Consider the following 13,739-nt stretch of genomic DNA (forward strand, 5'->3'; position numbering starts at 1 on the left):
GAGAGGGCATTGCGTCTTCGGGCTGAGTGGATAGGTTCGCAGCAGGCCCTTACGCAGCGCTATTCACCAGCGCAGCTAGTGGCTTTTGGATTATCAGAGGTCTCTACTCCGACTGGTGGCACTCTGTACCTGCAGAGTTTTCCAGCTACAGCTCCAGGTTCATCTTTTCCTTCACAAGGTCCAACGCCCCAGGGTCCGACGCCGTTGGGTGCGACACCACAGGGTCCGACGCCATGGGCGCCTACCTATCCATCACCTATCCCACCTGCTGCCCCAGATTCACGTCAGCGCTCTTCTGGCAGTCAGCGCCAGGGCAGCTCGCGCGTTAATGCTGGTCGATCTCGACGAGCGAGTGGAGCTAGTTGTTGTTTTGGCGGGGGGGGGGGGAAGTACTACAGATTCTCCTCCACAGTCACCGCTCCCTGCTTCCTGCTCCAACAGAAGATGAGGACCATGACATGCCTTCACCAGATGCTCGCGGGTTATACTACCAGGTTCATAAAGGAGGTATGGTGGATCTCGGGACAGCGCTGTCGAGAAATTTGCGGTCTTGCCAGGAAAGCACCGGGCTTATGGCTCTGAGAGTTTGTGAGAGAACTCAACAAAAACTATATGAAGGAGTTAAACTATAGATGCCATGAAGACTAGGCTTTGGAAAGAAGTGCAATCAAAGAAGACTCAGTCTTTCTCTCTTGCATTCACACACGCAAAGAAAGAACGCAAAAGAGAATGTCAAAACAATACGAAGATGAAAACATCAAGGCTATGGTCATATCGTATCATGGGTAATATGAAAGGGTTAATGGATGAGTTAATGGCATTCAATCTTGGCTGACCAAATAGGCTACGAATTGTTCTTTGGAATTGTAGTTTTGTGCTTACCATAATATATATATTTTTTCTAGTGATTGGGATTAATTGTGTGTAAAAATCCTCTTGGTTCATAGCAAGATAACTACGCTTACATCAAAAGAAAAATTATAGTCTATGAGAGGTAGTATGATGGGATCCGGTGATAGAAGTATTTCATTGAGCCTTTCAGGGCCGAAGAGAAACACTATACGTTGTTGAAAGTGTATTTTACAGCTAATCCATACGTTAATTCTAATAGATCGTACAGAGTGAAAGCGATAGAAATTATCATCATGTGGGTTATTCATCTAGGATAGTATGTGAGAAATGTAGATATGAGAGAAGTGAAGAGATGAGAAGTTTCCCTCCCAAGCCCTATTCTTGCCCGTAGGCAATAAGGATACTGTGGGGAGCGATGTACCTGTAGCAAGAGAACCTAGAGAGGATGAATTACTAAGAATGAGAGAGATAGGTTTGGTTAAGGAGATGAGATTAGATACATATATATATATATATATATATATATATGTCGGATTAGAGATAAAAATGAAAACAACAAGAAATCAAGAAAACATCAATGTAGAACACATCTTACTTGAAACCCTTCGGCACCATTATTGATGGGAGAGAGAAGAAGAGTGGATAATTCCACTTTGATTGATACACCAAGTGCAAGACCTTATTTGATTAGAGTATATATTCCAAGGTTAGCTTGTTGCAAGAATGGCTAATCTCCCTCTAGGAGAAAGTGTAGGCTTGGGCTTATGTTAATGGCTAAGTACAATTAGGCATTACTACTCACTCCCTCGAGAATTCCTCTCATCAATGGCTTGAATGCTTGAGTTCCTTTCAAGTAAGAAGAGGTCCCCTTTTATAGGTGAAGGGAACCCCCAAGGGTTTACACAAGAAGAGAGGAGCCAATGTGAACAGAAATTGGAAAAGTTTGAAATGAGCTGTCCCTGCATGATGTGGGCAGACTTGGGTCCAGTATTTTGATCATATCTCCTCAACCGTGGCTCCAAATAAAAAAGTAAAAATATGGGCAAAAACTTCAGCTCATTAGCTACGGTTTTCATTTAAAAATCGTTTTCCAATTCGGATTGGAACCTTGTGTAACAAAATCATCCAAATAGGGTCCATTTATGGCAGTAAAAGTCTTCATGTGGTCTCCTTAGCTTAGACTTTCATTTAATTCCAAAGGACACCTCATGCCATATGAAAGCATGACATTGCTCCTTGACAAATTTTTGTAATCATGCTTGCAATAATGCATTAAAATAAGTGTATCTTTGAAATCATGCCACCTAGTGTCCCACTAGGATTTGATTCTCTCCTAGTAGCTATTTAAAAAGAAATATAAGAAAAGTATAAAAAATACGTAGAATATATATATATTGGAGTTTACCCTAGATATAGGATCTAGCTAGGGTGTGAGATGATAATGAAATAGTAGAAATAAAGAATTAATGCTTTTTGCCCCAAGTTAAAGAGGCGGAGCTATTGATGCTTTTCCCATAGTATTTTCTGATGGTAAAGTAAGGATAGGTTACCCTTGAGAAAAATAATAGGATGAGATAGAAATCTTATTATTATACTTAAATATGCATATGTACACTATAGGAAATATAATTATGTATCTAAAAATATACAAGATAGATCTTGTAGCATGCGTTCCCACTATGTACGTGTCACAGCACGACATCCACCCCCTCTAAACCTGCACATCCTCCGGTATGTGCCACATTGTCTCTTTGTAAGATTAGACCTCTTGTACATCTTCCTTGTCTTCTTCTTCACTGGATGATTCTAGAGCTTCATGTTCACTTTGATCTTCACCTGTGTTTTTCTCTTCTTCCTCATCAATATCTTCTAGATCATTGTCTCCTCTTCTCTTAAACATTTTAATCCTTTTTCCTGCAATGGGAATCTTTACTTCTGTACCATCTAGTTTAGACAAGCTGTAAGTATCATTTTCATGCACATGCTTTACAACATATGGTCCAAACCATCTTTTTGAGAACTTACGCATGACTGTGTGCTGGTTATCAAGGCTACTATCATACACTAAAACCCAGTCACTTTTGTCAATTGCTTTGCTCCTGAGTTGATGTCGCTTATCAAAATAGTCCTTGTTTTTCAACCTTGCATTTTTGAGTCGTTCTTTTGCAGCTTCAATGTCTCCAGGTCTTCTCTCTAGCTGCCTTATACGCAGTGCAAGGAGATCTTCCCTACTAAGCCCCTCTTGCCAAGGTAGTACATTCCATGTGGGAATTGTATCCTCAATCGGAATCACTGGCTTTTGACCATGCATTAGCTCCACAGGCATGTAGCCAGTTACTGAGCTATGTGTTGTACGATCAGCCCATAAAGCATATGGTAACAATTTTGGCCACTCACCAACTCTTCCTTCGCAAGCCTTGGCCAAAGCTTTGATGATAGGAGGATGCCCTCTTTCACTCTTTCCATTGCCTTCAGGGTTGTAAGCTGTAGTAAGAGAAAGCTTGATCCCTAATCTAGAAAAGAACTCCCTTGCTTCTTCGGCATCCAGTTCACCTCGATCTGCAGTGATTTTTCCCACACAACCATAACGGCAAATCACCTCATCAAAAAGGAATTTGCACACAGCTTCTGTGGTCTTAGCTCTTAATGCTCTTCCTTCAACCTGGTTAGTTAGGTCCTCTCGTGCAAGAACCAAGTATCTCATCTGCCAGAGTCCTAAAGGCATCGTGACTAGATCCACAACCCATTTATAGTGCATGGCTAGTGGATATGTAGGGTGCAATCCATCACGATGTCGAACATTTGAATACATTTGACAAGTTACACATGACTCTACAAACTGAGATACATCTTTATACATACCCTTCCACCAGTATTTTTCTTTGCACTTGGAGAAGGTTGCCCACACACCCCTGTGTCCAGCCCATAGACTCTCATGAAACTCTTGCATGAGCTTTACTTGAGTCTCTTTTTTACATATAACCCGTTGTGGTGTAGCACCCTTTTGTTTAGGATGCTTCCACAAGTAACCATCCCTTAAAAAGTACCCATATGCTTTCCTGCGTATCCTCTTGAATTCTTGTTCAGAACAATCATCCTGTTTTGTTAGAGTACTCAAGTACATTCCAATAGAAAGCAAATCACCTTCATAAACATCTTTCAAGAAAAATTCAAGTGAATTAGTCATGCAGACATTGTTACCTTTGACATGAGAGATGGAATAGAATTTTGTGCCTACATCATCTCCCTCATCAATCATTTGTGACTCATCTTCATACCTTGCCCTTGATAGCATATCTGCCACTGTATTGTCTTTACGTGCAATGTGCTTAAACTCGAGATTTAAGGACTTAATGTAGGCAATCCACCGCAACATAGCAATGTCTGGTGTTGAGCAGCTTGTAATCATCCCAAGAAGTGGTAGACAATCTGTTTCTACAACCACACATGCACCAATTAGGTACTCTTTCCCACTTTTCAAGGCTGTAACCATACCCCATAACTCTCTCTTTATCTGTGGATAGTTTCTTTGGCGAGCACTTAGTACCTTTGCTCCAAATCTTACCACATACCTGTGTCCTTCTTTGTCATCTTGCCCTATTGCCCATCCAATCCCTGTAGGACTGGTATCTACTGTCACAATCACTGGCCTTTGACACTCATAGTCTACCTTTCTCAAAGTCGTTGTTGACTCGAGTAACTCCTTTAGCTTTTTCATGGAATTTACATGTGCTTCTGTCCATTTAAACTTTTGATTCTTTCTAAGCAGCTGATAAAGAGGATCAGCTACATGTGCATAATGTGGAATCCAAATAACATAGAAGACACATGCTCCCAGAAACCTTCTAACCTCAGTGATGCTAGTGCATGTTTCTTTCATTCTTTGGATGGCATCTACCTTTGATGGACAAGGTTTCCTACCATATGGCCCGCACATGTGCCCCACAATGAGCACTTCTTTGACACCAAACATAGACTTTTTCCCTGACAATGTAAGATTCACTTCTTCCAACCTAGACAATATTTTATCACAATCATTTATGTGATTTACCACAAACCTGCGACATCCCTTGAGATCCAAAGCTTCATCTTTGTCACTTTCTTTACATCCTTTGATAGGCAAATCATCCATGAAAGGCATTGTGATTTGAGGAATAAAGTCACGTAAGACCTTATCCCATTCATCATATGTGCAACCGAGTTGGTTGCTCCCTGTGGCAAGGTACACATCCTTACCAAACCCAAAGGTGTCCTCATGGTTGTCAAGTCTCTGCTTTCGATTGCAAGCTGAAATTGATCATACCCTGAGTAGAGATCCCCCATTGAGTAACGCCTCTGCAAATTCATCCACAATTGGACCTGTACCCACATTTCTAATTGTCACCTTGTTCACTGGTTGCATATCTTGGATGAAGCGTAGAGAACCATTCTTCTTTGGAACTGTGAACCACCTGTTTGAGTATGGAGCACAAGAAGGCTCCAAGATTCCCATTTTGATTTTCTCATTCAGTAGCTCTACTAACTTTGGCAAATGAGCCTTTGGAACCGGAATAGGCCGCAGATTCCAAGGCACATGAGGTATTGTGAAAATTACCATAGGAGCTACAATATAAGGATCAACACATCCTATCTCATGTGGTTCAAATGCAAAAGCCTTACCATGCTTTGAAAGCATTTCTTTGAAGCACTTTGTCTCCTCCTGTGTTAGAAACTCCTCGCAACCAATCTGCAACTCTTGAAAAGACTCCTTTGTGAAGGTATGCCCGATCTTTTTAGGATTCCACAAACTTGGTTGTAAAGAAGCCTGTTCAATCTTTTCCCTATTGTTGGGTGGTAAGGGTGAAGCTACTGGTTTCACCTTCTTTGCTACACTCTTGTATTTAGTTTCAACATCGACTTCTGGGCCAACTGTTTGGCGTTCTTTAAAGGCTTCTATTACTTGATACATTTCCATAGAGCAAACTTCCACAACTTCATTTTCAAGATGCAAACTAGACCTCATTATAGCATCAAGCTCACCCATAGTATCTACAAAAGAAACTTGTTCACACAAACCCAAAACATTTTCAGTAGGCTTTAGCAACCCACTCTTTTTCATGCCTATTTGTACATTATGCACATATTGCCTCTCATATCTCTTCAAATCTTCAAGTTTTGTAAAACATACTGATCCATTCCTTGTTACCAAGGAGCTCATCGAGAAAGTTTCACCTATTTTTGGATCAAGCGAGACCCTTTTTCTTTCTGTACCACTGCAATCCCGCTTTACAATGGTACTTGGCCAAAACCCATCATTTCTCTATGATCATGAAACTCTTTGCTTACCTTTGGTAGAGGATGTTCTCTGAGGTTGTCACGATTTCTTTCATGGTTTACACAGACTGTGAGAAATTGGACAGCTCGTTTACCATCTTTGCTACGTATTCTAGCATATGCTGAACCATCGTCCATTACCTTTGTTTCCATTCGAACTCCCACAATGTAGGGTTGTCCAAGGATGAGATGTTATGAAGATGTATCCTGTACAAAGAAGTTTTGGTCAATCTTTACATCACCTATTGTTACCTTCACACCTGGACATGCTGCATACAATTCACCGGATGAATTGTTTGCCACTTTTACCATCGAGCCATGATCTGTGTCCATCGGCCATTTACACTTGTTGTAGAGACTCTTTGACATTATGTTTATTTCTGAACCATGGTCAATCAAGGCAACAAATGGCTCTTCAAGATCACCTACCTTGACCAAAGTTTCTGTAGTAGCCCTTGCCCAATGACTTCATGAATAGTAACTCCTAGGAATATCTTCAACTTCTTCATCATCATTTGAGAAATACACTTGCTTCACTCTCCCACTAGATTGGTAGCATCCTACCACAGCTCCATCATTCTCCTTATTTTGAAGTTGCATCCCTTGTGTCTTCGAGGTTTCCCCTTCAACCTGTGGACGAGAAACTTCAGCAAGGGTTTGCCTCTTCCTCTTGATGATGTCAATGATCTCCTCGTGGAATTCACGCTTTGCAATGCCAAGAACTTCTCCCAGAGTGAACTCAATCTTGCTATTCAAGATCCTTTCCTCCAAGACTTTCTTTAAATCTATAGCAACCTCAATATCAGATTGTAGTTTATAAGTTGGGCCTTTTGTCTTACCTTTTGTTGGCTCTTTCTTCTTTCCTGTTGTAGACTCCTCCATGAGTACTTCAGGTGGAGATGCTCCTTTTGTTGAGGGTGTTTGAGAAGGAATTGAGTCACTTCTTCCCCGAGTTCTAGAAGCTCTTTTTGATGGTCCTTCATCAGCATTCTCACGTCTGCACTTCTTTTCTACAATTGCCTCATTTTGTTGGCATTTTGTAATGTAGGCATGCACTGACAATGAGTCCACTGGATCATTCCATCCTGTTTCTAGACATATGCAATCACCTGCTTCATGTAGAAATTTGCGGTCTTGCCAGGAAAGCACCGGGCTTATGGCTGTGAGAGTTTGTGAGAGAACTCAACAAAAACTATATGAAGGAGTTAAACCATAGATGCCATGAAGACTAGGGTTTGGAAATAAGTTCAATCAAAGAAGACTCACTCTTTCTCTCTTGCATTCACACACACAAAGAAAGAATGCAAAAGAGAATGTCAAAACAATACGAAGATGAAAACATCAAGGCTATGGTCATATCGTATCATGGGTAATATGAAAGGGTTAATGGATGAGTTAATGGCATTCAATCTTGGCTGACCAAATAGGCTACGAATTATTCTTTGGAATTGTAGTTTTGTGCTTACCATAATATATATATTTTGTCTAGTGATTGGGATTAATTGTGTGTACAAATCCTCTTGGTTCATAGCAAGATAACTACGCTTACATCAAAAGAAAAATTATAGTCTATGAGAGGTAGTATGATGGGATCCGGTGATAGAAGTATTTCATTGAGCCTTTCAGGGCCGAAGAGAAACACTATACGTTGTTGAAAGTGTATTTTACGGCTAATCCATACGTTAATTCTAATAGATCGTACAGAGTGAAAGCGATAGAAATGATCATCATGTGGGTTATTCATCTAGGATAGTATGTGAGAAATGTAGATATGAGAGAAGTGAAGAGATGAGAAGTTTCCCTCCCAAGCCCTATTCTTGCCCGTAGGCAATAAGGATACTGCGGGGAGAGATGTACCTGTAGCAAGAGAACCTAGAGAGGATGAATTACTAAGAATGAGAGAGATAGGTTTGGTTAAGGAGATGAGATTAGATACATATATATATATATATATATATATATATATGTCGGATTAGAGATAAAAATGAAAACAACAAGAAATCAAGAAAACATCAATGTAGAACACATCTTACTTGAAACCCTTCGGCACCATTATTGATGGGAGAGAGAAGAAGAGTGGATAATTCCACTTTGATTGATACACCAAGTACAAGACCTTCTTTGATTAGAGTTGATCTTCCAAGGTTAGCTTGTTGCAAGAATGGCTAGTCTCCCTCTAGGAGAAAGTGTAGGCTTGGGCTTATGTTAATGGCTAAGTACAATTAGGCATTACTACTCACTCCCTCGAGAATTCCTCTCATCAATGGCTTGAATGCTTGAGTTCCTTTCAAGGAAGAAGAGGTCCCCTTTTATAGGTGAAGGGAACCCCCAAGGGTTTACACAAGAAGAGAGGAGCCAATGTGAACAGGAATTGGAAAAGTTGGAAATGAGCTGCCCCTGCATGATGTGGGCAGAGTGGGGTCCAGTATTTTGATCATATCTCCTCAACCGTGGCTCCAAATAAAAAAGTAAAAATATGGACAAAAACTTCAGCTCATTAGCTACGATTTTCATTTTAAAATCATTTTCCAATTTGGATTGGAACCTTGTGTAAAAAATTCATCAAAATAGGGTCCATTTATGGCAGCAAAAGTCTTCATGTGGTCTCCTTAGCCTAGACTTTCATTTAATTCCAAAGGACACCTCATGCCATATGAAAGCATGACATTGCTCCTTGACAAAGTTTTGTAATCATGCTTGCAATAATGCATGAAAATAAGTGTATCTTTGAAATCATGCCACCTAGTGTCCCACTAGGATTTAATTCTCTCCTAGTAGCTATTTAAAAAGAAATAAAAGAAAAGTATAAAAAATACGTAGAATATATATATATTGGAGTTTACCCTAGATATAGGATCTAGCTAAGGTGTGAGATGATAATGAAATAGTAGAAATAAAGAATCAATGCTTTTTGCCCCAAGTTAAAGAGGCGGAGCTATCGATGCATAGTATTTTCTGATGGTAAAGTAAGGATAGGTTACCCTTGAGAAAAATAATAGGATGAGATAGAAGGCTTATTATTATACCTAAATATGCATATGTACACTATAGGAAATATAATTATGTATCTAAAAAAATACAAGATAGATCTTGTAGCATGCGTTCCCACTATGTACGTGTCACAGCACTACAGCGCAGGGCAGGAGATTCCGCACACACGTCAACCAATTAATCCGCTCCACATATATCAATTGTTTTCTCAAATTTGATCAGCAAGATCCCTACAACCTCACATATAGAGAGACAACCATGCATATGCGTTTCCCCAACCTTGAGGGGCAACAATTCTCAAGGCAATGGTTGCAAGAGCATGTCAAAACATTTCTCAAGAACAAAAAATCTAGTGTGAGGAGAGCTGCAAAGAAGACAATGGAGTCTCCAGAGCATAGCTATCGGCCAGGAAATGTCCATGATGTGGAGTGGGAGACAGCTATGGAAGAGAAAGAGGACGAAAGGGCAACGGGTGCGAGGATGTATACGCATCAAGTTGAGGCCAGATCCCATTAGACGCCTACGCATTATGGTTTGGGAGGAAAAACGGCTTGGAAAGACAAATATGTAAGTAAAAATATTAGTTTTATTGTAAAAAATCTAATGTTTTTTATTTAATTAATTGGTTGCTATTTTTTGTCCGTATAACATTACCATGAGTCGCCCGACCAGAGATGTGCAGAGATATAGAGAGAACCATACCGAGCATCAAACTTGGTGTTGGTTGTTTGAAAATCAAATGATCTGTCGAGAGGAGTTCGAAAATGCGTGCAAAAGTCTGCAACATGTAAGTTTAGTCTTATTTAAATTATCAAATTGTTGATTTTATATCAAATATTAAATAACAAAGTGTTAATTGTTTCTTTTTTTGGTTTTGCAAAGTCAAGGAGTTCCACGCGAAATGCCGCCATCTCCCCCATGAGCATCCTCTATTTTGTATACGCAGGCCCCGCTTGCCCTATCCCACATGACCATACTCTATTTTGTACACGCGGGCTTTTTTTGCCCTTTATGTAAATGCAATACCTATCATTTTTTGGCTCAATACCTTCCCCAATTGTAATTCCACTTATGTAAATGAAATTATCAATCTTTTTTTGGCTCAATGTATTGTCCAATTGTGATATTTTGTTGTAATTAATAATAATTTTGTAAAATATCTTAAATAAATAAAAAATAGATGACCTTTTGGATGGTCCTTCAAAGGACAATCCAAACGGTCATCTGTTTTTTTATAATAAACCCGTCTGCGGTAATGCTGGCGATAAAGTCTACGCGGTAACTGGCGCGGGTATTTCTGCAGTAAAGCACGCGGTAATAGGCGCGGAAATATAGCAGCAGGCATTACCGCGTATGTTACCGCTAGACCATTACCGCAAGTGTTGCCGCAGTATTTTCCGCATACGGGAAATTTCATATTACAAATTTCTTTGTTTTTTTGCGGTAATGTGAGCGATAATACCGCGCATATGTTATAGTGAGGCTACTCATCAAGTTTCTCCCCCTCATCCAAATATCTTTGAACTTCTGTAGCACAAAGCTCAGCATGCACATTGAAAACTGCATCAACTGTCATGTCCATATCATCGACACAATGAAACCAATCATATGCAACACCAAGAGATTGCACTTTTGTGTGCACCCCCTCTGAATAAGCATCATCAACTTCACGATCATTCTGCCATAAAGTGAGCTCTATGTCACAAACTCTTGATAAAGAAGGAGGTTGCACCCCTCTAAATCACACTTTTCATATCTGCAAGCACATACTCTCGCACATCCAAGCCCTTAAAATCTGGTATATCCAAACCCTGTAATCTGACATACACAAGTCTTGTAAATTCTCATGTACATATACACCCTCTGAACCCTCCTGTGTGTACAGACCCTCTAAATCCTCATGCTTTTCTTGACCCTGTAAGTCTTCAGTTTTAGCCTTTAACATAGAATCTACAATTCCAATCTTTGCATACACAACTTGGACAACCTCTTCATCCTCCTTATCATGTAATAGCCTATCATCCTCAAGCAAGCATTCACCAATAGCAGTTTCAAGCTTAGCCCTAATCTACTTGCAAACCTTCGCATAGGTAGGTACATTAACATATTTCCTCATCATCTTCATACATGCTTGGATCCCAACATTCTCTGATAACTACAGCACTCCAACTATGCATATGTTATTGTTGAATCCCCTTAACTCGCTCAACGAAATCTGGGATCACAAACCTGTCGCATTAGGGAAAATTTGGACTCACAAAGGGGCCTTATAATAAGGAGTTTGACTTCCTCTCTCATGTCCAAACCGAGCGTGCAGCAAATTTTTTTGCAAATCAACTCTAAATCTGGCGGAGATTTGACAGTTAGAATCTACTCTGTAAGCTCTTTCTATTGATATATAGCACGCCATGAGATTCCTCATATTTTGAAAGATTCATGAGATTCCTCATATTTTGAAAGATTCTATTTTTTATTCTCTTGTAAGAGAATAAAAAATAGAATCTTTCAAAATATGAGGAATCTCGTGGCGTGCTGTATATCATTAGAAAGAGCTTGAAGAGGAGATTCTAACTGTCAAATCCCCGCCAAGTTTAGAGTTGATTTGCAAAAAAAAAAACCGCACGCCCGGTTTGGACATGAGAGAGGAAGTCAAACTCCTTATTATAAGGCCCCTTTGTGAGTCCAAATTTTCCCTAATGAATTTTAGAATCTTGTTCTCTTTTGGCACCCCATGCAGCCCCAGCTCCTCGTCATAGCACTCCAAGTATCCTACTAGAGCATACATAAAAAATCCCCTGCTGATCAAAAACTGAGTGCTTGGCATTTTACAGTGCTAATTGTAGCAGCATCTCTTGTTTCCAATTATCTGACGCTTCAGATTCCTTATTTTCCGTTACTGGCTCTGATACTTTAAAAAATTTTGTGTTATCCTGTCCTTGAAATGCACCCAATTCACTTGTTGCAGATTGCTACAATTCTCGATTCTCAGTTTTCAAATTGGTACCCAAATTTGGATTCATATTCTGCACTTGACTTGCATACTACTGCCGCAAAATAATAGCCATTAACACCATAATTTGTTGCATCTCTTTCCACTTGGTTTGTCGACATGGTTGGCTCCATCTACCTCGATCAAGTTCGCGTCAGGTTCACCAAATTTGTTGGAGTGCGCGTCTCTCCAGGGTCAATCAGGAAAGCGTCAAGCTTGTGGCTGTAGACGGAGAAACATGCAAAATGCAAACCAAGGGAAACCAGTGCAGTTAAGGTCGATTTTGTGTTATTAAGACGATTTAGAGATGCTTAGAGAGAATTGCACGAGAATATCACTGATCGGAACATAATTAATGGCTAAAATCCAACTTGGAATAGATATAAACACTTAATTGAGTTGGCAATCAAAAGATGTTTCCATTAAATAGATATCTGGAACCCTTGATACAAATCGGTTGCATACACCAACGTCGGTATGCCTGTGGATTTGAAATCCCCTATTCAGATAACTTAATTAAGTTGGCAATCAGAAGATGTTTCCATTAAATAGATATTTGGAACCCTTGATACAAATCGGTTGCATATGCCAATGTCGGTATGCCTGTGGATTTGAAATCCCCTATTCAGATAACCTAAACCTGATGGAAATGATCCACAATGTGCTTGATAAAATTCAACCCAGCCCTACTCGTACATTTCTTCTTCTTCGACTCCTCCTGCTCTCACCAGAAAATCCTCTCTCCTTCAGCACTTCAAGCTCTACACATCTAAGCGAAGAACTAGCACCTTAGTCATCCTTCACCTTTCAACCTGTATGGCCCTATCTAGAGCCCATCTTGGTCTGGAAACCCACATAAGGCATACATCTCCGATCTCTTGCTGCCATAATAGATGTTAACATTGTTCATAAATTTTGCAAAACCTTGAATAAGTATGCAGATTTTCGTCTTTCAAGCCCCACCCGCAAAGCGGTACGACAACGATAGCCCTTGAGGACAAACTTTGGCAAAGGAGGGATGAAGAAGCTAGTTGAGAACATGGCTACTAGCCATGCCATCTTAGTGGTTGAGGAAGCCACCTATGGGTTGAAACTGAAACACGTCACTCCTTGAGGAAAAACTTTCGCAAAGGAGGAATGAAGAAGCTAGTTGAGAACATGGCTACTAGCCATGCCATCTTAGTGGTTGAGGCTGCCACCTATGGGTTGACCGCGTTTCAAAAGTTCTTGGGTGCATGTGTGTTTTATGTTATTTCCACATTATGCACATGTAGCAAAACCTTGTATCAACTCTTGAGAAAGAATTTCAATGCTCAATGGAAAGAAATGCATGCACATTTATAAAGTGTGATAAAAGAGTATTTGATAAGAGAAAATATAATAGTGGAGAGAGATCTTCTACGCCTTCTTGGAATGGCCACAAGCTATTCAAATCTTGGCATTTCTATGTTGAGATGTATTGCTTGCATAAAGTCGTCGAATCTAGAATTTAAGCATATTGTGGGAAAAGATAACTTAGTTGTGGATATGCTTTCTAGAGCAAGGTATGAAAATGAAGAAAAAATGGGTGTTTAAGTATCTACTATGTACGAGC

This window comes from Adiantum capillus-veneris, chromosome 10 (assembly GCF_014529385.1).
Source record: "Adiantum capillus-veneris isolate H3 chromosome 10, ASM1452938v2, whole genome shotgun sequence".
NCBI lineage: Eukaryota > Viridiplantae > Streptophyta > Polypodiopsida > Polypodiales > Pteridaceae > Adiantum > Adiantum capillus-veneris.